Source organism: Saimiri boliviensis, chromosome 5 (assembly GCF_048565385.1).
Source record: "Saimiri boliviensis isolate mSaiBol1 chromosome 5, mSaiBol1.pri, whole genome shotgun sequence".
NCBI lineage: Eukaryota > Metazoa > Chordata > Mammalia > Primates > Cebidae > Saimiri > Saimiri boliviensis.
The window spans coordinates 19359798-19387023 of record NC_133453.1 but is presented as its reverse complement, the minus strand read 5'-3'; positions in this window follow the sequence as shown (position 1 = coordinate 19387023).

Sequence of the window (27226 nt, the reverse complement as noted above, 5' to 3'; positions counted from 1 at the left end):
CTGTGGATTCCAGTCACATAGTAATCAGTTCAACCTTTATGGATTTTTTTTTTACCTATGTCATCCCCTTCTATTATCTCTTCATTTCAGACTATCCCTATTGGAACAAAAAGGAACAATGCTAGAACTAAAGGAATCTGAATAAAGTGTAAATTTCAGTTAACAATAATGATCAGAATTTTTTGGTTTTTGTTTTTTTTTAAGACAGGGTCTCATTCTGTCGCCAAGTCTGGAGTGCAGTGGCATAATCTCGGGTCACTGCTACCTCCACCTGCCAGGTTCAAGTGATTCTCACACCTTGGCCTCCTGAGTAGCTGGGACTATGGGCGTGCACCACCATGGCTGGCTCCTTTTGTATTTTTTTGGTAAGAGGGGTTTCACCACGTTGTCCAGGCTGATCTTGAACTCATGACCTCAACCTCAGCCTCCTAAAGTGCTGGGATTACAGGTATAAGCCACCGTGCCCAGCCAATATTGATTTTGTAATTATGCACACAAAATATACCACCTTAGACATTTTTCTGTAAATCTAAAGCTGTTCTAAAAATTTTTTTTTCCAAAAAAGAACAATGCTTTCATGAAGACGCATCTGTGAACCCTGGGTTAGACAAACTTCACTAATTTTTCCATTTTTTTAGTAGCTCTGGTTATGTTTACCTTCACACGTTTGAGAACAAATAGAAACAGTAGGATGAAGAATTGCTGTTGCATGTTGCCTTGCAGGGATGCAGCTTGGTGAGAAGAATGTGGTGGAGTGGTGTGATGCCTGCCAAAGACTGCATGTAATTTATGATGATTTCCTTGTTTACTTTTTAAAGCAATTGACTTGCCTGTAAAGGAGCCAAAAATTATGTAGTTTCTGTCTCCTATTAGCTTATTAAATCCTTGTAGGTATAAGCCATGCCTTCTCATTCTTTTGTGTAGCATATAGTACCCTGTATTTGGTGGGTTCTGCGTGAATAGCTGTGATTCGAATAAATATTATAAACAGAGGCATTGATGGCCATAGAACAGTCCATACATCTAATATGAGAAAATACATGGTCCATTTAGATTCTTATCAGTTAAATATAATGAATGCTTGCTATGTTCTTTAAAAGTAACTGCTATTAAAATTACTGAGACAATTAACTCTACATTATGAATTCATCATATTGAAAGAGCTTCTCCACTCAGAAAAAAATAGAAAGTTTTCAGTTCAACAAGTGAAAACCATATTTTGAAAGATTAATTTCCATCTTTTTGACATCCTTGTCACTCAAAGCTAGAAAACTTGATTTAGGGGTTTCAAACTCTGTCACTTAAAAAGAATTTCAAGCTGTGGATGTCTATGCAAAATTTCAGTGGTAATGTTTTCCTGGCCAAGTTGTTGCGGCCTTCGAAACAGAATTTGCGGCAGAGATTCTGGCAGGTTCTAAATGTAGCAGATTGAATATTGATATAATGTCAAAAGAGTTCCATAATTAAAGGTGTTTCTTTATAGCATTTCCCTTCACCCAATCATTAATTCAACAAATATTTATGGAGCACCACTTACTTGCCAGGCACTGCATTAGCAAGTCCTTTCTGTTTCCTGAATCATATAAGGTGAGTGAAATGAATGAATGAGCAAATGAATGAATAAATGAATGAATGAGCAAATGAGTGACTAAGAAGATGCCTCCCATAAACACATTACTCCATGGCTTCTGAGCCCATTTGGATGCTGAATGTGAAGAGAAACATGGAAACATACAAAAAACTCCTGACTTAGAAAGGCTTCTTTGGAAGCCCAGGGAAGTGAAGTCTATGATTCCACTGGGATGTGTTTTCGAACAACCCCCCTGCCTGAGGCCCCACCAATTTCTTACCCCTTTCCACCCCTTCCAGATTGCAAGACAGTAAGACAGATGGGAAAAAGAAAGCTCTTTTAGCCAGGGAGCTGGGTATCTTTAGCTGAGCTCTTGCCTTTCTCTTCTCTCCTTCAGTCCCCACCTCCAAGCCGAGAAGAGCTTTCCCAATTCCATCTGTCAGGAACTGTTAAGTCATATTCATCTTTATGGGAGACCTGAGGCTCAGTTGCACGGCCAGGTCTCTGTTTTTCATTGTTGTTGTTGCTTGTTTGCTAGTTTTAGCTTCATTTTATGAGGAACTTGGAACACACAAAAACTAAACAAAATAATACAATAAACCTTCATATACCTGTCACTCGATTCCCTGAACCATCAACCAAGGGCCAATCCCACCTATCCATCCACTTTCCTACCATCATATTATTTTGAAGAAAATCCCCAGAATCATGTATTTTCAGTTATAGTGTGGACTTAATAACAGAAGACTAGCTAAGAAAACCTCAGAAAAGGGGAGAAGAGTGAAAAGTGTTAAAAATACTTTATTCACTTACAGTAGGATAATTTGAAGACGTGAAAGGATTAACCAAAGCACCCAGTTTTGAGAGGAAAATCAGTGAAGACAGCCCCAGGAATGCAGGAAGAGTAATATTCTAAATTCTTTATTGTCATTTATTTCAACAATGTTCACAGCATCCTTATCAGGAGGAAATCCCATCTCAAGAAACCATTTTCTTTGCTCATTCCTAAGGAGTAACTCCTTATCCATTAAAGTTTGATCATGAAATTGCAAGCAATTCAATCACATATTCAGGCTTCACTTCTAATTGTAATTTTCTTGTTTTTTTTTTACCACAGCTTCAGTGACTTTCTCCACTGAAGTCTTGAACTCCTCAAAGTCATCCATGAGAGCTAGAATCAACTTTTTTTCCAGCCAGGCATGGTGGCTCACACCTGTAATCCCATCACATTGGGAGGCTGAGGAGAGTGGATCGCTTGAGCTCAGGTTGTCGCAGCCAGCCTGGGCAAAATGGTAAAACCCTGTCTTTACAAAAAATACAAAAATTAGCCAGGCATGGTGGCACCCATCTATAGTCCCAGCTACTTGGGGGACTGAGGTGGGTGGATCACTTGAGCCTGGGAGGTCGAGACCACAGTGAGTGGAGACTGTGCCACTGCACTCCAGCTTGCACGACAGGAGTAGACGCTCTTTCAAAAAAGAAAAAAAAAGAAGAATCAACTTTTTCAAAACTTGTGTTATTGTTGATCTCCTCCCATGAATCATGAATGTTCTTAATAGCATCTAGAATGGTGAATCCTTTCTAGGAGGTTTTCAAATCCATCAGCAAAATCACAATCTGTGGGAGCTATAGCCCCACAAGATGTATTTTTTAAATAAGATGTTAAACTCAAAACGACTTCGGACCCATGGGCTGTGGAATAGATGTTACGTTAGCAGGCTTGAAAACAACATTAACCTCCTTGTACATCTCCATCAAAGCTCATGGGTAACTAGGTACATTGTCCATGAGCAATAATATTTTGAAGGAGTCTTTTTTACTTAGAAGTAGGTCTCAAAAATTGGCTTAAAATATTCAGGAAACCATAGTTTAGATGTGCTGTTATCTAGGCTTTGTTGTTCCATTTATAGAGCACAGACAGAATACATTAGTGTAATTTTTAAGAGCCTAGAATTTTCAGAACGCTAAATAAGCACTGGCCCTGACTTAAAGTCATCAGCTGCATTAGCCCCTCAATGCTCATGGACAATGCACCTAGTCACCTAAGAGCGCTGATGGAGATGAACAATGAGATTAATGTTGTTTTCACACCTGCTAATATCACATCCATTCCACAGCCCATGGGTCAAGAAAGTCAGCCTGTTCTTTGAATTTCAAAGCCAGGCACTGACTTCTCTGTTGTTATGAAACTTCTAGATGACATCTTCTTATGATATAAAGCTGTTTGGTCTCCATTGAAAATCTATTGTTTAGCGTAACTACCTGCACTAATGATCACAGTTGGATCTTCTGGATGACACTTGCAGCTCCACCTTGCGCCTTTATGTTATGGAGATGGCATTCTTAAACCTCACAGCCAACTTCTGCTACCTTCCAACATTTTTCTGTGGCTTCCTCGTCTCTCTTAGTTTTTGTAGGTTTGAAGAGAGTGAAGGATTTGCCCTGGAATAGACTTTACCTTAAGGAAATGTTATGCCTGGTTTGATCTTCTCACCAGGCCACTAAAACTTTCCCCGTATTAGTAATAAGGCTGTTTCACATTCTTACCATTCATTTGTTTTCATTCTTACCATTCATTTAATTTCCTTCAAGAGCTTTTTTTTTGCATTCACAACTTAGCTAACTGTTTGGCATAAGGGATCTACCTTTTGGCCTATCTCACATTTTAACATGCCTTCCTCACGAAGCTTAATCATTTCTAGCTTCTGATTTAAAGTGAGAGACGTCTTACTCTTCCTTTTGCTTGAACACTTAAAGGACATTGTAGGGTTATTAGCTAACCTAACTTCAATATAGTTGTGTCTCAGGGTATAGGAAGGCCTGAGTAATCTGACAGAGATGGAGGAAGAGCAGGTGGGTGGAGCAGTCAGAACACACACACATTCATCCATTGAGTTCACCATCTTCCATGGGCATGGTTCATTGTACCCCAAAACAATTACAATAGGAACATCAAATATCACTGATCACAGATATATATGCTTTGGGTGTCCCCACCCAAATATCATCTTGAATTGTAGTTTCCATAATTCCCATGTGTTGTGGGAAGGACCTGGTGGGAGATAATTGAATCATGGGGGTGGTTTCCCCCATACCATTCTCATAGTGAGTAAGTCTCATGAGATCTGATGCCTTTCTAAGGGGTTTTCCGTTTCACTTGGCTTGCATTCTCTCGTCTTCCACCATGTAAGACGTGACTTTTGCCTTCCACTATGATTCTGAGGCCTCCCCAGCCACGTGGAACTGAGAGTCCATTAAACCTCTTCCTCTTTATAAATTACACAGTCTTGAGTGTGTCTTTATCAGCTGTGTGAAAACAGACTAATACATAGACCAGTATAACAAATATAATAATAATGAAAAAGTATAAAATATTACGAGAATTACCAAAATGTGAGACAGAGACACAAAGTGAGCCCTGGCTGTTGCAAAATGGCACTGATAGTCTTGCTCAAGACATTACCAGACTTGCAATTTCAATGTCTAAGAAACACGATAAAGTGAAATACAGTGAAACTAGGTATGCCTATAGATGGTGGGCATACATTGAGCAAAGAGGTCATTTAAAGAGACAGACCCCAAGTGATTTTGATTACCATGAACCTTAGCCATGTAAGGTAATATGAAGCTAAATGACCTTGAACAGTTTTCTTCACTCTGTGCCTCAGTTTCCTGGTATGTAAAGGCATAGTAATAATATTCTCCTTGCCAGGCTGGCTGCAAGGATCAAGAGAAGAAAGGTATGTAACATGCCTCACATGCTGCCAACTTATAGTAGGAAATCAGTAAATGGTTATAATTATTGTTATTATTACTACAGGCCAGGGCTCCGAGTGAATACAAAGAGATGATTATCAAAAGCAAAAAGAAATCCAGGGTCACTGACTGTGATAAATTGCTGTAATTGCAAAATGAAAACACCTTGCCTTTACTATTTCTTAAAAGGAAAGATCCAAAAGATACAAAGGTGTTTGTTATTTCCAGTACCAATTGAATACACGTTCTCTCCAATCCAGAAATTCACTAAGAGCTAAACTGAGGAGGGTAATGAGGTTACTAAAAAGAGAAAAATTGAAAAGCACAAAAAACTCACTGACCTAGAAAGTGAAATGTTTGAGTGGTTTTGTCAAATTAGGGTAGATAACATTCTCATTTCTGGTTCTTGTTTGAAAGAGAAGCCAATACAATTGTTGTAAAGAGGAAAATTGTCCCAATGAGTGGCTTCAGCCTTCTAAATCTAACATCTAACAGTGTGACAGTATAGTGTCTCTATTTGCTGAGGCCTAGGCAAATGCTACTGCTGCTATACCTGGAAAAGATTGGCAGTGAAAAGAGAATGACAATTCTGGATAAATACTACTGAAAATTTATCTGAGAATACATTCAGTACTTTAGATAAAATGGTCTCTGCCTCAACTTGCAGCTTGTCAGGCATGCTTTTTTTTTGTTATGAAAGATATAAGTCACTCTAGAAAGGGTTGTATAAGAATGGCTCAGAGCCATGTTAGCCAATAAAATGCAGACATTTCATATAGCCACATTGTGAGGTTTCAGGAACCAGGAAACATCTGGTTACAGGAAGATCCAGATGATCTAGAGAGGTCTGTGCTGTATTTCTCTCTTTCCTTGCTGCAAATCATTGTGCTATCCCAGGCAGATAAGTTCGTATTATCTCTACTCTCAGGTGGATTAAGTTTTGAAAATTTACTCCGTAACCTGAGCCACACACACACACACACACACACACACACACACACACACAAATAGAAAATCAATAGGGGTAGTCAGGTAAAGCATAATATTCTGCATTTTTGTGTGTTTCTGACTACCTGCTCTTATGTTGTTACATTATGATGGTAATGAGAAAAGCAAAGGATGGGCAATGAGGAGCCCTGCCATGTGTACTGCAGGGGCACTCTTTTAGCAAAGAGGTATCCACTGTTTTCATCATGATGAAACTTCCCCCAAACATCATTAGAACAAATCTCTAAGCACTTGGAGGCAAGAATTACATTTTATTTAGAATTTTGTTCCTAGGGCCTATTACTCTGTATAGGCCCAAGAAACACTCAGTGAATGTAGACAAATGGACACATGAATGAGAGACATACATGTAATAAAACGGTCAAATGCTAAATAGCCTCCAGCATTGATCAGGAGTGGGCATTTTTAGCACTTGTCATTATGGCCAGACAAAATCTGGAATAAATCTTTCTTTCTCACACCATAGAGTCTAACATTAGAACTGAAGGCAGACTGATAAGAAAAGGTGGAAACTCTTCCTCTTAGATAGCATCTTGAATTCACAGTGAGCCTTGAGAATAACTAGAACTCATTCAAAACAATGTACTTTGCCCTTACTCCATCATCTCTTTGAAATCTCTAGTGATGTTCCAAATGGGGGAATTTGAGAGAGTTAAAGTCTATGCCAAATCTGTGATTCAAAAGAGAGGGAAAGAAGTCTCTTTTAGACTTGGTGTGGTTGGGCAGGTAGCTCTTGATTCCATGCTGGCTTTTAGTGCTTCTCATATGATGAGGAAATTCCATGTCAGTCTACTTGTGCATTGCTACAAAGGAGTACCTGTGGCTGGGTAATTGATAAAGGAAAGAGGTTACTTTAGCTCTTTGTCCTGCAGGCTCTGCAAGAAGCATAGTGCCTGTATCTGCTTCTGGCAAGCCCTCAGGAGGCTTCCAATCATAGTGGAAGTTGAAGGGGGAGCAAATGTATCACATCGCAAGAGAGGGAGCAGGAGAGAGAAGAAGACCCAGACTCTCTTAAACAAGCTTTTTCAACTCTAACTGACCCAGAACTCACTTATTACCGAAGAGATGGTGTTCAATCATTCATGAGGGACCTGCCTCTTGATCCAATCACCTCCCATCAGGCCCCACCTCCAACACTGGGAATCACATTTCAACATGAGATTTGAAGCAACACACATCCAAACCATAGCACTTCAATACAATGTACTAGCTGCAGCGTGGAAGAGAGAACCTGGTGATTGGCCTCGTAACCTCCACATATTTTTATGTAATCCTTTCCCTCTCTTGTTAACTCTTAGTCTTTTCTCTCTTATTTTTCCTTTGATGTCAACCAGGCTCCCGTTTCTAACCTGAGTCCTACCAGAGACTTGGTTGTACCCACACTAGGTGGCCAGAAGACTTCTCTTGCCTCTCAACTTTTCCCTGTTCTTGGCAGTAACCCATTCTGGGCAGCCTGGGCAAACTGCTCTATGCCAGTCCTGCTTGGCCTACCCATAATAGCCCTGGAAACTGTGATGCCAACTTTTCAAATTTATGTTGACTCTTGGCCCATTGACTGGCCAAGCACTAAATATGGGTAAATGATAATAGGTCCACTATTTGGTATGGCCAACACACACTCTTTATGGTCCCTGTTATTCCATAATGCCATTACTAATAACCACCTTAACATCTTTATTATGAAAATGTCAAATGTATATAAGAGTAGAATGGAATAATGAACTAGAATCCACTCATCAGACAACGTCACAATTACTTTTTAGGTTTGTGACTATAAACATAGTTACATACCCAGCAAATCTCTTCAATATTGCACAATTACATTTTTTACTAACGCCGTATTCACAACTTGCAGTTTTCATAGCCCTGCCTTTTAAGACCTTATCTTTCCTGGCTCAGTAATGATGGACCATCCCTTCTATCTGACTTGGTGTAAACTGCTTAAATAAATCTCCTCAAGATATTATGGGTTTGCTCCCTTTTTTAAAAATAGAAGGTGATTTAAAAGGTCATAAAAAATGTTCATTCATCAGGTCAGTCCATGCAGTCCCCCTTTTTGTCTGTGATAGCAATTTGGCAGGAGAACCTATTTATTGCCTCTGATCTCAACCACAAAAAGACAGGCAAGGTAACACAAACCATGCCAGCCTCCCTTCATAATTAATGACACGGCCCATCCTTGAGTTTATCTAAACATTTTTGAAGTCATTTCTATTTCTAGTCTGTACCAGTTCTGAACAAGCCTGGTAGACACTATGGAGATAAGAGAGTTGCCGCTCGAGGTGACGGGGCAGATGGTGAAACACACGTATAGGCATTTCACTCCTCCAGACACAACTTGGGTTAAATGGACCCCAAAGCCAACAGTAGAGTTAGCAGTTAAACCAATCAAGTTTTTCTTTATTGTTAAAGAGCTTATCAACTAAGACAATAAATCCTCACACAGTCAAAGGTGAGTGCCTTTCTAAAAAACTAAAATTACCATAAAGTATGTTGTAACCCGCAGTGCAATCTAGACTTGACTTGTGGAGATAAGGTGCATGTATGTAAGAGCTCTTCCTAACCTTATCTCCAATAACCTTACCCTGGATATCTATCTTCATTAAGGTGGAGATGAATATTATGTGTATGTATGTATATATATATATATAACATATATATTTTTTGGCTTTTGCTTTTTGAGGTTAAATATCATTCTGAAGGTGATGCACTTGCATCCCTAAACAGGCTTGTTAGTTTTAAAAACTAAACCTTTAACACTACCGCAGAAGCTGATATATATCCATTTGCCTGCCCCTCCTTTTCCTAATGTGTCAAGTACTCATCTTTAACAGGATGAGATGCGAAGAGGGGACTGTCAGGAGATAAAACTGGTCAACTATGGGCATAGTTCAGCAAAATATACATCCAAGAAAAAAAATTCAAAGAGCATACCATATTGACAATGAGTTCTAAGAATCATCATACATAAAGAACAAACATTTGTGTATTATGTGTGGTCACATTTTGAACTAACTTGAGTTAAATTAGAAAAAGTATGCTATAAAAATACTAATAGTGTCTCACTTTAGGGACAAATTTGACGTACTATTAATTCCTCCAAATTAAAAAATTTCATTCATTTGAAACTGTGTTCATACTGTTGTCACTTAACAGTACTGTTTTTCTGGATACACCAAAATAACTGTCATCCGTCAATAGGTTTAGTCTTGAATCATGTGAATTTAAATGAGCTACAAAAGCATCTCTTGAACCAATGCTAAGTTTTGTATTGCTAACAGAGGACACTCTTAGCAGACTCAATGAATTTCTCTCCCAGAAGTGGTAGACAATTCCTTAATGGCCACAGGGATAATGAATGTCTGTCTGTCCAGGTGTGAACTGGGGCACCATCAGTTAGGCAGAGGACAAAACTAAATGATTAGGAAGGTCAGTTTTGCAGCTTAATTACAGAGGGAACTGTGACTTCACAGCTGCCAAGCCTATTCGAGGACTGAGACTCTATGCCCCAAGGGAAAGAAGAACGGAGGGCTGTGTATTTTGTCTGCCATGGGAGACCCGCTGTGACCTACATAATTGTGTGGTGGTGGCATGCTGTAAGGCAGTGGCTCTGCCACTATGGGAGCACTTGCTTTGCATGTGCTGTTCTGTTTCACTGGAATGCTCTGACCTCCAAGGCACAATCCTCATCCTGCAGATTTCAGCTCTTCCCCAGGGAAGCGATTCCCAGTCTGGGCCATGATTCTTTAATAGAGGAATACTTGGAACTCAGGTTATAGACAATTTATGTTGTCTATAAATTACTTGTAAATACTTCCACATATATAGTGTGTGTGTTTGCCTTGATCTCTACCTTGGAGATGTTTAATTCATAGTAGAAGGACCTTCATCTAAAATACACATTCAGGATATGATTAGTTAGCATTTAAAAACTAATAGAAAACCTACACTCAAGGCAGCTACACAAAGACTTCCATGATCTCTATCTCTATTCCACCAGATGGCTTAATAATCAGCATTTAAAAAATATTGTTGAAATATTAATCATATTTTATATAGTTTTAAAATAACGTTTAATTAACTTAATGAGACGGAGTTTCGCTCTTGTTACCCAGGCTGGAGTGCAATGACGCGATCTCGGCTCACCGCAACCTCCGCCTCCTGGGTTCAGGCAATTCTCCTGCCTCAGCCTCCTGAGTAGCTGGGATTACAGGTGCGCGCAACCATGCCCAGCTAATTTTTTGTATTTTTAGTAGAAACGGGGTTTCACCATGTTGACCAGGATGGTCTCGATCTCTTGACCTCGTGATCCACCCACCTCGGCCTCCCAAAGTGTTGGGATTACAGGCTTGAGCTACCGCGCCCGGCTATGAGTGGCATTCTTAAACAGTGTGGAACTGGTGAGAAATCTTGTATACGTTCTCTTTTCTTCACAGAAGCAAAGTAAAGAATTGAGCAAGGTCAGCAGCATAAGCTCTTCAGAAGGCTGCCTTAGGTTTGGAGTCCATCTGGTTCTGAGAGCAGAAGCTTACAGAGGATGCCGATACTTGAATCCTAGTGTCAGAATATTGTCACATGAATTTCAAGTGAATCTTTTGTGTCATGTGCTTTGTCGGCGCATTTAAAAGCCTTGCTGCCAGACCCAGTGGCTCATGCCTGTAATCCCAGCACTTTGAGAGGCCAAGATGGGTGGATCGCCTGTGGTCAGGAGTTCAAGACCAGCTTGACCAACATGGTGAAACTCCATTTCTACTAAAAATACAAACTTTAGCTGGGCATGGTGGCACACCCCTGTAATCCCAGTTCCTCGGGAGGCTGAGGCAGGAGAATCACTTGAACCTGGGAAGCGGAGGTTGCAGTGAGCAGAGATCTTGCCCTTGCACTCTAGCCTGGGGAATAGAGTAAGACTCTGTCTCAAATTACAAAATAAAATAAAACAAATAAATAAAAATTTAAAAGCCTTGCTTCTCAAAATGCGATGTGGAGACAGTAGCATCAGCAATACCTGGGAGGTGGCCAGAAATGTCAACTCTCAGGCCCCATCCTAGACAGACCACATTTTGACAAGATCCCCAGTGATTCCTATGGCATTTGAGGAGCATTGCCTACATTTAAGAGCTGATGTCTGGGGCTTCTCTAAGTTTACAGACCAGGTTATATGGATGCTCTTTTCTCTTTCTTCTTTTTGAATGCCAGTCTGCTGACAACCATTTGTGTGACAGAATTCCCTCTGAGACTTAATGTCACTGTAACTGACATCTGGTGGTAAGAAGAGAAGTGCAGGAAAACTGCAAACCTCTCCAGCCTTAATTATTGGAGCCCACTTTTGTGTACCGTAAATCACCTTATCATTGTGAACTACCAAATTGTCTTGGGTGAGTGTGCAACTTTTTTTTTTTTTTACATTGTGTCTCAATTTGTAATTTTACATTGACCTTCTGATTACATGGTTAATGTGTGTCTCCCTTGGTATACAGTAGGTTCTCAGCAGAAACAGGTTTTATTTTGTTTCTCTTCTGTCTCTCTGGTCATGCATCTAGTTCTGTTATTAGTAGACACAGAATAAATATTTAAATATTATTGAGGGAAAGGAATGTGTGTGATTTTCTGAGTAGACAGAGGAAATACATTTATTTATTTAACCTTTTGTAAACTTTAGAACTTGGAACTGACACTTGGTTGCTGAATAAATAACTTCCATTGTAATTTACCCCCAAACAGCCAGACTAACATTTCTCAAGATCATATCCTGTACACCTCTAGTGTCACTACTGTGAAGCCTAGGATTTGGAGAATTAATTATAAAAGCCTTTTCTCTTCTTTTGTTTTTCTTTCTTTTTTCTATTTGTTTTGTTTGCTTATCTTTTTTTGGCTGGAGTTTGCTAATCAGGTATGTATAAGTTTAATAATCATGAAATGCATAACTACAGTGTTAAAAGGAACATTGACAAATTATTTCATGGCTTCAATACATTGTTCTGGGCTCAAGGTGGCAGACAGCCATTTTACCAGAGGGAGGAACACCAGCCAGTGGTGACACTCAGGTGCCTTCTCTCAAACCCAGTCTTGTGAAATAGAAAGTCTTATCAGAAATAAGTAATCAATTTAAGTTTATTTTATGCAAATTACACCTTGTTAAGAAAGTCTGTGAACAAAGTCTCTGAAAACAAGATTCTGCAGGGTTTTTTGGCACTGCTGTGATAGACAGTATTAAATGCCAGCAGACTTGCATATTTAAAATATTTAATGATGGGGAAAATATAAAATTAATTATCTTGGTGAGAAAAACCTGTCAGACAGATAATTTATTAAAAACTATTTTGAAAAATTGTTACATAAAACATTTCTAAATAAGAGAAAATGATCTAATAGGTATCAAAACTATACCAGAGTGTTGCCAAATTAAAATTTATATTGAGCCCCAATCCAAACAATAGATAAAATAAATTGTTCCTATAATACACAATTGATTGCTTATGGCAATCTCAGGCCATAAGAATAGCTTGCCAGCCCTTATTTGCAAGCCGTAATATCTTATATGAACATTATTTAAGGGAAGAGAAGTACCTTAAATCCTCCAACCATGCCTGTAAAATATATTTTTCAAAAAAAAATGTACTCTTGTTCATATGGTTTATTTCAAGATAGCTCCTATATAGGACTAACTTCTTTACTATTTTATTTTTAGGATTGAAGATTTCTTCCTGTTTTCAAAACCACATGCATAAGAAAAGAAATACCCAGGAAAGAAACTCATATATTATAATAATATGTGGTTGAAGTGATTGAAATGGTTAAATAATACTGTATTATTAAAACATAACATTTTTCTTAGACTTTCAAACTCACACAGGGAACTTACCAGTTAAAAAGGATGAAATTCAAGGATTTTATTGCTTAGAGATATTTATGCACCTAGATGCCTGAAATGGAAAAGCACATACTTTATGGCTCTGTTCCTATAACTTAAACTGTTAAATAGATCTAGTATTTTTTAAATGAATTAAAACCAGACATAAGCAATTTAAGCCCCAAACCTGGTGGCTTCAATAAGGAATGAGGAGAATAAAATAGTGATGATGGAAAAGCTTTAATCGGGTGTTAGGTGCGTGCTCGTACTCGGAAGGAAAGAGGACGTATAACACTGATGTGTGATTTAGACTAAGGATGGAGAAAACAAAGTCAAAAAGTGGAGAGCCGAAAAGAGAGGTTTCAGCTTCCTACAGCCCAGGTTTTTGTTTTCTTCATGTGGAGGTGGTCTACAGCACAGATCTTTTCTTTTCTGGGGACTCTGGGGTGAAAGAAACTGCCTTTGTCCCAATTTCTTAAACTTGGAATTTCCAAGCTTACAAATACTGTAACCAAAGAGAATACACTGTAGCTCCTTCATCCAGTCATAGTTGCCCAGGTAGGAGAATGGACAGTTTAGTTATGCTAATGCTATGTCAGTTTATATAGAGCTTCACAGCTAATCAGACTCAAAAACTGGAAAGAAAAGCTAATCTCATTCTATTTGCCCCTTGCCTGTCTCCCAATCTGCTTCCATAATTTCATTATTTACTTCCCAGGAGAGTACCTCTGCTCTTTTGGGATATAGCAAATAAGTGTTTCACAACCCTTAAATACAATCTACACTCTTTAACTTGTAAATTCCCTTGATGGCAACAGAATGGCCTTAAATAAGAAGACTTAGTTTCTAACCTTATCAATTCATTTGACAAATATTATATAGTGACATCTATATGCATACACTGAGATAAATGCAGAGCTTACCAAATCATAATAACAAAGATGACAAGGAGATCAAAGAAGAGAAAACACACAGAAATTATTGTAGCACAATGGGATGTTTGCAAGTACACAGTAGATCAAAGGTGATGTTAAGAAGAAAGAGATTATTTTTGCTTGGGTCAAGAGGAAAGGCCTCAGTGAGGAAGCCACGGGTGAGAGAGGATGTTAACAAGTCTCTGGGCCACACACTGTGACATGAAGCTTATATTTTTCCTGTGGAGCACTGGTTCTTCAAGCCTCTTACATTCACACTCCCAGATTTTCTTTTTCCAGCTTCCTCCAATCTTCCAGTCCTGATCCTTTCTCCTTTTCTCGTACTCCTTTCTCTAAACATTTTTGAGCCAATGTTAATTATTCATACCATATTTAAGATTATAACTGTATGTTTTCCCTTTCTTACCTGTTACCCTATTTCGTTATATAGGTTATATATATATACATATATATAATTATACAGAGAAGCGAAATGCAATCAGACTCTGTGTGTGTGTGTGTGGTGGGGCAGGGGTTCATTTGTTTTAAAAGAGTTTTGTTCCTCCCATTTTTTGCTTGGGCTTCCCATGACTTCATATTTGTCTCAACTCCATAGTTAATTTCTACTGACAGCTTTCAATGCTGTCCCTCGTATTTTCTTCATGGTTATATAACAACACATACACACACAAGTAAGTATAGATACATATACATAGCTGTATTTTTTTCTCATTGCTTGTTTTGCAAACATGAGATTTATCCTATGTCTACTTTTTTGTATCTTGTCTTTCTTATTTCAAAGTATTTATAGAAATTTCTTTAAGTCTACCAGTAGAGTTCCAGCTCACTCTTTTCATGGCTGTGTAGTTCTTCATAGTGTGGACACCCTGTCAATTTGTCAATCATTGCCACAAAATCCTAGAACTTCACCTCCAGGTTTTTGCTGCAATCAGTGCTGACGTTCATATATCCTTAGATGTTTTTGTTTCTGTGTTATAGGTCCAGGAATGGTATTAACACACATACACACATACAGGCACACACACACACATATACAGGCACACACACACACACACACACACACACACACACACACACACACACAAACTACATTCCATTTGAATCGATATTGCCAGGCAGGTTGCTTTAAAAAAATGTTTTAATTCACACCACTAATGTGTAAGAAAATATTCTTTCTGTATCTCTGTCAGTAACAGATGTTTATACTTTTTAAAACAATCTTTAAGAATTGCTTTCTTTTTTTTGAATCCATTTAAATGTTTAAATATGTGAAACATTTACAGGATTCCAAAGTAAAAGCTATATATCCAACCAATATTCAAAGAAGCCACGTTTCTGTCACTGTCCTCTGCATCCTCCTGCTTAGGTAACAATTTTATTGATTTTTGGTTTGTTCTTTAATTTTTTTTTCAAATACTCTAATTACATTTACATTAATATGTTTAACCCCTTTCCTTACACAAAAGGTATGAGATCCTATATATTTTTCTATACTTAGTTCCTGTCACTTAGAAATATATCCTGGTTCTCCACATGAGTGTATAAAAACCTTCTTCATTCTTTTTTTATAGCTGCACAATATTATGTTATATGAATGTACCATATGTTATTCAACTAGTTTCAGGTTGATGGACATTGGGGTTGATTTCAAACTTTTACTATTCTAAAAAATGTCACAGTGAATAATCTAGAGCATAAGTTATTTCATATTTTCCAGTGTATTTTTAGGCTAGATTCTTAGAAGTGAGACTGCTATAAAAAGGATAAATGCATATATAATTTTTAAAGATATTACCAAATGCCCTTCAACTGGGTTTGTACAACACTGCCTTTCTACCAAAAATATGAAGCTATTTTCCCACAGACTTGCCAAAATTCTCTATTTCCAAATCTTTAGATTTTCATCAAACTAACACATGAGAAATGATAATTTCATATGATTTTTATTTATCTTATGACTAAGATTGAGGATCTTCTTATGTTTAAATACCATTTTTTTTTCTCTGTGAATTACTTGTTTATATGGTTTGTTTATTTTTCTGTTGGGTTATTGGCCATTTTTCCTCCATTTTGGTAGCTGCTTGTATTTTAGTGGTAACAATCTTTTCTAATCTAAATTTCTAACATTTTAAATATATATTTTGATTTTGTATATGGTGATCTTTTTGTCAGCAAAGAATTTTTTGTATGATGGAACCTAATTATTTTAAAATTCTTATGAATTTTGAGTCATAGTTAGCGAGGTCTTATTTCTAATGTATAAAGGATCTATCTATGTCTACTCTCAGGATTGAATGCTTTCGATTTTTACATAAAGGTCTTCAATAATTTAGAATGTATCCTGGTTTATAAAGTGAAGTATAGGTTTAATTGCATCTTTCTCCAAATGTCTCAACAGCACTAAGAAGTCCACGTGATGGTTCACACCTATAATCCCAGCACTTTGGGAGGCTAAGGTGGGCAAATCACGAGGTCAGGAGTTCCAGATCAGCCTGACCAACATGGTGGGATCCTGTCTCTACTAAAAATACAAAAAGTTGCTGGGCCTGGTGGTGTGTGCCTGTAATCCCAGCTACTCAGAAAGATGAGGCAGGAGAATCGCTTGAACCTGGGAAGCAGATGTTGCAGTGAGTCAAGATTGCACCACTGCACTCTAGCCTGGGTGACAGAAAAAAAGAAGAAATCCAACTTTTTCTACAGACATTAGTTACCATTTTTATCATATACCAACTGTCGAAGTGCATTGGAATCAATTCTGTGCTATGTTTCACTTGTCTCTTCATGCACTAATGGCATACTCACATAAATGGTTTATAGCATCTGTCTATATAACTGACGGACAGGATTGGTCATCATCCCCACCACCAATACTCTTCTTTTTCAGAATTATCTGCCTAATTTTGCTTGTTTATTTTTCTATGTAAAATTTAAAATCAACTTGGGGAGCACCGATTAAAAATGTTCTTAGTATTTTTATTGGAATTGTGTTAAATTTATAAAATATCTAGGAATAATTATCTTCATAACATTGAGTCATATTATCTATGAACATTATAGATTTTTCCACTTGTTTAAATCTAACTTGAAGCCTTGCAGGGATATTTTAGGTTTTCTTATTATTTAGCTTTTTCACGTTTCTTGTTAAATCCTTGAATAGGTATTTCATTTTGTCTGTTGCAATTTTAATTTGGTCTTTTCTTTCATTGCATCATTTAACTTTTAAATATGCAAGGCTGTATTGATTTCTGTGTATTAATTTTATACCCTGATTTTTTTACTGCATTCTTTCATTTGTAATAATTTTCCCAGTATTCTCTTGAGTTTTTCAGATATAAAATTTTGTTTTATTTTTAAATTGTTATTATTATTTTGAGACAGAGTCTCACTCTGCTGCCCAGGTTGGAGTGCAGTGGCTCAATCTTGTTTCATTACAATCTCTGTCTCACAGACTCAAGCGATCCTCCCACCTCAGCCTCCCGAGTAGCTGGGATTACAGGCTATTTTGTGTATATTTAGCAGCAATGGAGTTTCACTATGTTGCCCAAGCTGGTCCCCAACTCCTAGCTTCAAGTAATCTGCTGACCTCTGCCTCCCAATGCGCTGGGATTAGAGGTCTGAGCCAGTGCACCCAGCCTGGATATAAAATTGTAGAACTCTTTCTAATTCTTGTGCAACTACTTTCCTTCTCATGTAATTTCATTGGCTCATACTTGTGAAACTATGTTAAATAGCATTTGCTATATTAAGCATTCTTATCTTCTTTCTTGCTTTGGCAAGAATGCTGCTAATATTTCCCCGTTAAGTATTAATAAGAGTCAGGTTTGGAGGTTATGCCTATGTACATGTATTATACTCTAAAAGTATCTATGATTCCTGTTCTATTATTGACTTTATCAGGAATAAGTGTTGAATTTTTTGAAATGTCTTTCAGGCACCTCTGGAAATTATTCTTACTTTCTTTACCAGGATATGTTAATATGAATTAGTTACATTTTTAACATTTTGTTTATGAATTGTTTATTGGTTTGCTGATATTGAAACATTCTCATATTCTTGAAATAAACCTCATTGACACTGATGTATGCATTTTTAATGTATTATTGTAATGTATCAGTTTATGCTTTAAAAGATTTTTGCAGTCATGCTTATATGTGAGGTTGGTTTATGGTTTTCTTTTTTGTTCATTGTTTATAAAGTGTTAACATATAGGTACATGTCTCTTAAAAAGAGTTTGGAAGATTTTTTTTTCTGTATATTCAACAAAATTATTCATAATACTGGTATTACCTCTTCTACAAATATTTAGTAGAATTTTTTCTATGAAATCACCTGGCCTGGTGCTTTAAAGAAAAGAAAATGGCATAGCTCTTTTACAATTTTGCTTATTTTTTCTCTAAGAAAACTATTTTTTTAGACTTTTTGTCTCCACCAGAGTTGTTTGTGGTAGATTGTATTTTACCACTAAATTATTTAATTCATCTAGATTTTAAAATGTATTCATATAGAATTATACACACAATTTCTCATGGTTTTCTATCTCTTCCCTTTTTTTTTTCTACTTGTGATTTCATAGCTTTCATTCTCTTATCCTTTTTTATTTTTCACTTTCTCAACTTTCCTTTGTTGTTTTTTCTTTTTCCTTTATTTTAGTACATCTAATAGTTTATAACTTTTCAAAATTTTTAAATGAACCAGGTGATTTATTGCTTTTTACTGATTTTCTCTTTTCCAACTCATTAACATCTACCATTATATTTACTATTAAAACTATTTCCTTCTGCTGTCTTTAACTCTCCTTTGCTGTTCTTTGCTAGTTCATCAAAGTGGACATTAAATTCACTTAATTTTCTTTTTCCTTTTTTGATATAATTATTTAATATTATGAACTTGCCTCTATTTAACTGTACTCAGAAATTCTTATCATCTTTTCATTAATACAATTTTCTAGAAATTCTGTAATTTAATTTTGTTTTACTCTTTTATGCAAGAGTTAATAGAGGTTTTAATGTTTCAAGATAGGAGGGTGATTTTATTATGTTATTTACTTTTATTGAATGGTGATCAGACAATTATGTTTGTATTGTTTCAGTTTTTGAAATTTTTGTTTTTCTTTGTAACTTGATTATGTAGTTTTTTTTTCTTTTTAAATCCAGAATACACATCCACATGATTATATCATTTTTTTCTTTTTTTTTTCTTTTTTTTTTTTTTGATCCTTACTAACTTTTGACCACTTGATCTATCTAGGACTGAGAGACACATTTTTAAGACTCCAGTTTTTGGTGCATGTCTCTTATTTCTCTTTTCATCTCCTATAGTTTCTGCTTTGTAAAGGTTGCTGCTGTGTTTCATGTATGGATATTAGTAATTGCTTCACCGTCCTGGACATTATTGACTTTAGCATTATAAGTGTCTTTTTGTCTCAGTTAGTACTTTTGCCCTCATTCTATTTAGTTTTACATGTAGATTGCAAACTCTTGCTCTTTTCCTGTGCCTTTCTTTCACTATTTCCATTCATTTATCTTTACTTGAAGATATTTATCCCTTTCGATAATATGGACCACAATTTTATATTTTATCGTAGTCTATTTCAATTTTTTTCTAAATTGTTTATTTGAAAATTCATGTTCTTAAGCTCCAGAAAATCATTTATCTTGTTCTTCATTGCCATCTTCTAATATGGTATTATTATTATTTTCTTTAAATGATATTCTTCAGCATCTCCTTTACATTTACCATGTATGTTCATTGTCTATTGTTGCACAGCAAATTACCACAAATTTATTGTATAAGAACACACACATATTAGCTCACAGTTCTACAAGTCAGAAGTCCAGAAGGTCTCTACAAGACTGAAATCAATGTGTCAGACAGGCTGAGCTCTCATATGGAGGCTCCGGGAAGAAATCCACTTCCAAGCTCATTCGATCCGACAGGATCCAGCTCCTTCATGAGTTGTAAAGCTGAGCTCCTCATTTCTCTGCTGGCTGGAGCCTCTCACAGCTCCTACACATCCTTTCTCAGGTGGCTCTCTCCACCTTCAAACAAGCAATGACACATGGAATCTTCTTCACGCATTGAGTCATCTGCCTTTTATGTTTTATTTTAAGGGCTTGTGTGATAAAATCAGGCCCACTTGGATAATCCCCTATCCTGAAGTTAACTGTGCTGTATACAGATCACAGCATAGTCATGAGAGTAATGTCTCATCATAATCACAGCTTCCAGGGATTGGGATGGAACACACTGGCATTGTGAGGGGGATTCAGGAAATTCTGTCTATCACAGCCCATCCTTTGGCACCCAAAGATTCCCATCACTCTCAAATGCAAAAGACGTTCACACAGTCTCAAGGTTTCAAGGTCTCATCCCATTGTGACGTTAATTCAAAGTCTCAAATCTCATCTAAATCTCTGCGGCTCAAAAGGCCGAAGTCTCCTTGTCTCGGTCACCGAAACTAAGCTCAGTGGAGCCCCCGACCACAATTTCTCGCTATCAGTGATGCAAGGGAAATAAGAAATAAGTTATCTCCAACATTCAATGGTATGATAGACATAAGATAACTGTGTACACATCGAGATTCAAAAATCAGTAAAAGTGGAAGTAAAAAGTAGTCACCCCTGCAAAGCAGTTTTGAGGTGCAACTGCACAGACCTCTTTTGGCGTTCCGTGGTGCTCAGCTCCAACCTCTGTGCTCCAGGCTGCATCCCCTGTGCTCTTGGTTCTGTCCTCGGATTCATTCTTCCTTTTTCCTGAAAATGGTAGCATGCAATTTCAGCTAAGTAGTTTTTATCAGCCCATTTCCTGTTCAGAGAACGTTGGATCTGACAGCCTTTGTAATCTTTGTGTCTTTCAGTACAACCTGGCAGTGTTCTGCTGCCATAAAATTCTCAAGAACCTTATAGCATGAGACTTTTAGACAAAAGGTTCAGCCACAGATTTTCCTGGCTAATTTCTTTTCTATTTTTGGCTTCTACTGAGACAGCTGAGACACTGCCCTTACGGTTCTTAGGGCCCTCTGGTTTGACTGAGACCATCTATGACCCTTAACTTCCTGTAACTGAGTACTCTGACATTTTGATCTTTCAAAGTTTCAGTAAAAGGTTTCAGTAAAATGTTTTGCAGTCACATCCTTGGCTTTTTTTTTTTCATGCTATGCTTTCAGAAGCAATTTCTTCATTTTAGCATCATCTGCCATCTGGTAAGATTGAGAATTTCCCAAATCATCAAGTCCTGGCTTCCAAAAGTCACAAACCATTCTTGTCAAGAAGAGTTCATAAAATTCATAGACATTTAAAGCTGATTTCATCTTGGAAATATCTAAACCAGTGATTCTCAACTTGGGGTAACTTTGCCCCCTGGGAAATATTTGGCAATGCCTAAGTATAATTTTGGTCTTCATGGTTAGAGAGAGGGAAAAATGGGTGTGATTGGCTAGTGGGTAGAGGCTAGGATGCAGCCGAACATCCTTCAATGAGCAAGACAGCTTCCTCCCTGCAAGAAAGAACTGTCTGGCCCTAAATGCTAATACCGCTGAGGTTGAGAAACTCTGAAATAAACACACTCCTATATTTTAAAGATGCAATTACTGAGTTTCAGAGAGATAAAGGATGAGGCCAAGTCACAGAGACCTACAGTAGAACAATCAGAACTATAACCCAGCATCCAGCCTTCTTTCCATTACATCGAACTTCTCAGTGATTCTGTGTCTATGGATCCCTCAACCAACATTGGACACGTTGTCAGGCTATTCATTTTAATTACATTTAAAAATATTTTTTTAAATTAGACATTTGACTAAAAATGTAATATTTCAAAATTAAGAATAATGACGATGATCATTTCTCATCAGTGAATGGACACTCCTGCAATTCTTCTTCCAGTATTTGTGCCTTCAGTGTATTCACAGAGCTCTTCAGCCATTGGATCACTTTTACATTCTCAGTAAGTTTCTTTCCTTACACTTCATTTTTATTAAGCTGGACAATCTTCATTCACAGTTATGCGCTGTTTAAACTGTCAGATAGTTCCACAAATTCAGATAAAACATGGATCCAGAAATTACAGAGTTATTTATTTATTTGTTTTTGCCACAGACTGCTTTTTCCCAAGGCATGCTACTTTAAAAGACTGAAGATTGAGTATTTCAACTTGGAAATAATATCAAATGGATTTTAAATCCTGTCTTTGGTTGCATATTTCATGTTCTGCTGCAGTTTATGGACACGTGGTTCCTCCCCACCATATAGTGTACCCAGTCACACTTTATTGGGTGTTTTAGTACTAAGTAAAAACCAAACATTTTTAATTAGAAAAGACACCAATTGTTAGTAATTATATCCTTTCTATTTCAGCTCTAGTTTTTGAAAAAAAATCCTGATATTTATTATACAGCTAAAACAGATGGTATATCAGCCCTGAAGATTACGCTATCTTAAGTATTGAATGTAGCTGAGATACACAATGTACAGGACCCATAGAAATTAACTAACATTTTAACTGGCTCATTATCATTCTAAATTTTCTTAGAAGTTTGTGCACTTTCTTCCCAACAATCAGAACATTCCAGAGCAGAAAAGCAAAGAACTCACCTCACCATCATTTTCTGCTCAGAGCACTGTGAATGATGGTCTAGGGAGATGCCCTTTTGGAGGGAATGATTTCACCATCCACCTGCTGGCAATAAGATAGATAGCCCTCAGCTGTCTGCTCTCTGCCTTGCTGAAGGTGACACCTGCTTCCAAGGGCACTCCACATCCAATGCATGATCTCACAGTGCTGTAAAGATGGAGCCCCTTTGCTCAAACTTAGGAAAATTTCGAAAACCATTCTTACTCTAGGGCTGTCCAAGAAGTCAGTGAGGCCTTCAATGGCACTGCTCAGCTTCTCCCTCTGCCCCATGCCGCTTCCTTCCCTTCTATGCCGTAGGTATCAATCCCAAGAACATCACTGATAGCCTGAATGCTAATTTTCTTCTCAGAGGTTGCTTCCCAGGGAACCCAAGCTGGAAAAGTATACTTAGTAATTGAGGTATGTTCTATAATTGTATTTTTCATCAGTACTGATCCCAACACACCTTTGCAAGTCATTCAGTTTAAATACTTTTACCCCTTTAGCACATTTTTTGGTGACAAATCAAACAAAAAGCCATTGAGTTTTCTCCCCATAAGCAGTGCAATATGATTGCATAGGCTCTGGAGTTGGGTTCCTGCTGGTCAAGCAGTTCAGTTTTACTTCTAACTTTCTCCTCCAAACTATTACTTTCTTAGCTGTCTAGAGATAAGAATAGTGCCTACTTCATAGAATTTGGGGGCTGATTAAATGAGATAGAACACCTAAGATACAGAGTACAGTGGAAAGTTTCAGTAAATGTTTGCTCTATTTTCTTATCTTTTACTTATTAGACAAGGGCGGATTCATACATTCTGCACATCACTGGTGTCAAGTAGCTATAAAGCAGAATACCTGCTACCCCCCCCGTGCAGTTGACACCCAACAGTGTCTTTTCATAAAAGAATTTTTCCAGAAGCTCATATTACTTTGTCTCCTAGCATAATAGTGCCATTAAATTTTATATGCTTGTCAATATATGTGACTGGAACAGGATTTTGTGTTTTTTTTTGTTTGGTTTTGCTTTTTTTTTTTTCTATAAGGAAAGCAATCCTGGATGGCCTTTTCTTAGCCTTCAGAAAGCAAATGTATCCCCTGAATGATGGAAGGCATCGTTTTATTGTTGTTCTGAAAAAAATATTGATAAACTTCCTGGTGTGGTGAGTATACTTTAAAATGATTTGAAAATTGGTGACTCCATGTTACTATCTGACAAAGTTTCACATCCAATATTCAAAACTTTTCTGAAATCTTAAGAAAAAGCTTTGTTTGATGAAATCAGATTTTTAGACATCCATTGTTCTTATTTGCACTTTTCCGGCTTGTGAAAATTCATCACATTTAGAAACTCAGTTATCTGAGCACATGCAGAATCATATTCCATATTCACATCCAAGCCCTGTTTATATTTCCAATGTCAATAGTAAATATTTATATTTACGATTGATGTTTACAATGTTGTTTGAAGTTGTGGTATCTGCTTTACTGTTTTCATCACTGCATGCTTCACTGACAACTTTCCAGCCACTTACTCATTTCTGTGAATCAAGAATATAACACCCTAGAAAAGTAACAATGAAATGTGAAAAGTGACAAATGTAAATGACAATATACAAATGAGGCAATAATGAGTTAGTCAAGATAACTCTGTTCACTGAATGAACTGGCAGGAAGAGTCATGGCAGTCCTTGTAGAATAAGTGGATTCCCTCAGAATATAATCGTTAATCGTGTCTTTCAAATTCAGCAATGTGTGTGAATAAATCGTTTCTTTGCATTTCCTCTGAAACCATCAAACTGCTTGCAGACCACGTAAAGGGTTGCTAGACCCACAGAGGCCAACTAACCACACTCAGATACATTTGTTCTACCTATTGTTGCTTTTATGTGGTTCCCCAGGCAAAGGCACAGGTGTCCCTCTTGCCCAAAACCAGTTTTTCTAGCAGCAGATCCAACCTGTTCTTCTGAGCTGTAGTTAAGACTCAAAGTTCAGTTGAATTTGGTTACTCGCCTTAGAAATACTCAGTTCTGCACAAGACAGATTACAAGGCATCCACCACTATTTGCATCAGTTAGTTGGGCTTATTAAGTGGGTCAAGGACTTTTTCTTATATTCTTGGGTTGCTCACAAAATAGATGTCATGAGAATTAGCATAAAATTTAGCTAACCATGAAGGGAATTGTCTGAAATTAGGGTTGCCTGGGCTAATACCTCGTACACACCAGGGATTCTAAATTCTAACCCCAATTCTGCAAATCACTCATGGCAGGGATTTTAACTAATGATTTAGTCTCTTGTAGCTCTGCCGCTTCTTTATGAGCAAAGAAATAGACGTAGCTTTCTGGTGAAAAGGCCGACGTCCAAAATGAAAATAGAACAGACTCACAGAAAAGGCTTCCTATTAAGTAGGATCTCATGAATGCACAGATAGATTGATTTATTATTACTCTTAATTTTAAAAGTAATAGCTCACATTCACAGCTATTGGAATGAAAGTTAATGCCTTCAGTGACAGCATGGTTTCTGTCTTCCGCTTCCCCACTCAGTTGCTTCTTATTCCCATGCCTGGAGGGAAGGGGAAGTTTTAGCATCCATGTTGTATGTCATGAGGAGATAGGGCTGGCGAGACGTGGTGTGTCATTGTTATGGATGCCAAGAGCCACTGATATTAGCCATCTTGCATTAAAATGGGGGTATACAGAAAAATGTCGTGTCTTCGGATTTAACCCTGTAGGATCTTGGAATGTTGGGTTAAGGGCACTTTTGGGTGTGACAGTAGGAGATGAATGTAGAAGTAGGAGGGAGACCAAGGCAGAGAGGACTTCAAGGTTTCTTTGCATAAAGACCAACTCTGTTTGGAGTAAAGGGAGATCAAATTGGGATAGGAAGGGAGCAATGCTGGATATCCCTTTGTATTCTGTGTTCACAATCAGACAATATTCTGTGTTCACTAGAAGACAATAGGGGGTTCTTTCTGCAAAGGACAGCATGCGGTACCCAGTGATTGAGGGGCAGGTTTCCACCCATTAAGATGCACTGTGTCTTTAAGAAAGCACCACTTGAGGAGAGCTCATCTAGTAGTTTCCTGACCCCGCCTCAGCAGCACCTGCTGTGTTTCCTATACAAGAGCAAAGGAAGCTTTGCCTGCCTAGGGACAGTTCTTTACTCTCAGGGTTCACAGTTCAGAGCCCATGTTTCCAAAGAAATACTCACCTAGGCCTAATACAACTACACATTGTTTAAACATCTTTATTTTGGAGGCAGAAGAAAATACCATTATCTCTTTGGCACAAACTTAAAATGGAGAACTTTCTTTTCAGTTATACAAACTTATTCTTTGAGCCTCGATTTATAAATTTAGAATAGGAATAACTATCTCTCTGTCACATAAACTAGAACATTTTTAAGGTGAGGAAAAGAAAAAATAAAAGAGAAAATGGCTTTTATCTCTATTTGTGTGGGTGTTTTAAAAAATCAGTCATCACTTCAGTGTGGAAGTGTCATTATATTTGTGCAGGATGACAAATTTCATTTTAACTTTTTTACCTCTTCATATATTCACATGGTGTTAACAAGTCATTGCTACACTGGCTTGATAAAGACAGCCACAAAAATTCGAAACAATCATGAAAATCGAGAAACTTTGGTGTTGCAATATTTATATCCCTGACAGGTGCCCTGCTGCTCTGAGTGAGATTTCTTACTTTAGTTCTCTATGCCTCCGGCTGTACCTGGTACAAATAGCACACGTTCTCAGCTACCAGGTCATGCCTTCCAGGGCAGATGCAAATAATGGCAGATTGGTAGCAGTGGGACCCCTGCCTACCTCATCCACACATTCTTTTTGTTTCATTGTGCATGTAAGAAATTATCAAATGCCAAATAGTTTTAGAAATGCCAGGGCAGAACGAAGAGCAATGGGCCAGGAGATGAAAGCTTCAACATGGGAATTCAAAAATATCAGGTGGAGGGCAGAGCATGCTCTGGCTGATGCTGACTGCTCTCTCTCTCTCTCTCTCTCTCTCTCTCTCTCTCTCTCTCTCTCTCTGTGTGTGTGTGTGTGTGTGTGTGTGTGTGTATGTGTATGCATGCGTGTGTGTGCCTGAAAGAAGAAAGGGTGTTGGTGGAAACTGACAAGCAACTGTCAGGAACAGACATAAGATCTGATCTAATTTGAAAGGTTGCAAGAACAACCAGAAGGAATCTGTTAACTGGCCACTAGACTCAGCAAGAATCAAGGAGAAAAGGCTTAAATATAGGAAAACGTTCCAGGCTGACAGAAAATATCCAAAGACAGCAAAAAATTCAGAGAGATATTTACATGGAGGCTAGGACAGCATGGTCAGTGGAAAGCCAGAATACTTCTTAAAGGATAATACAGGCTGAACCAAGAGAAAATGCTAGAGAATTTGAAAAGAAAGGAATTTATTTTGTTTCTCACCAGAGAATGAAGTGCCCACCCAAGAGAGTTGGGAGAAAACAAAGGCTCGAAGAAAG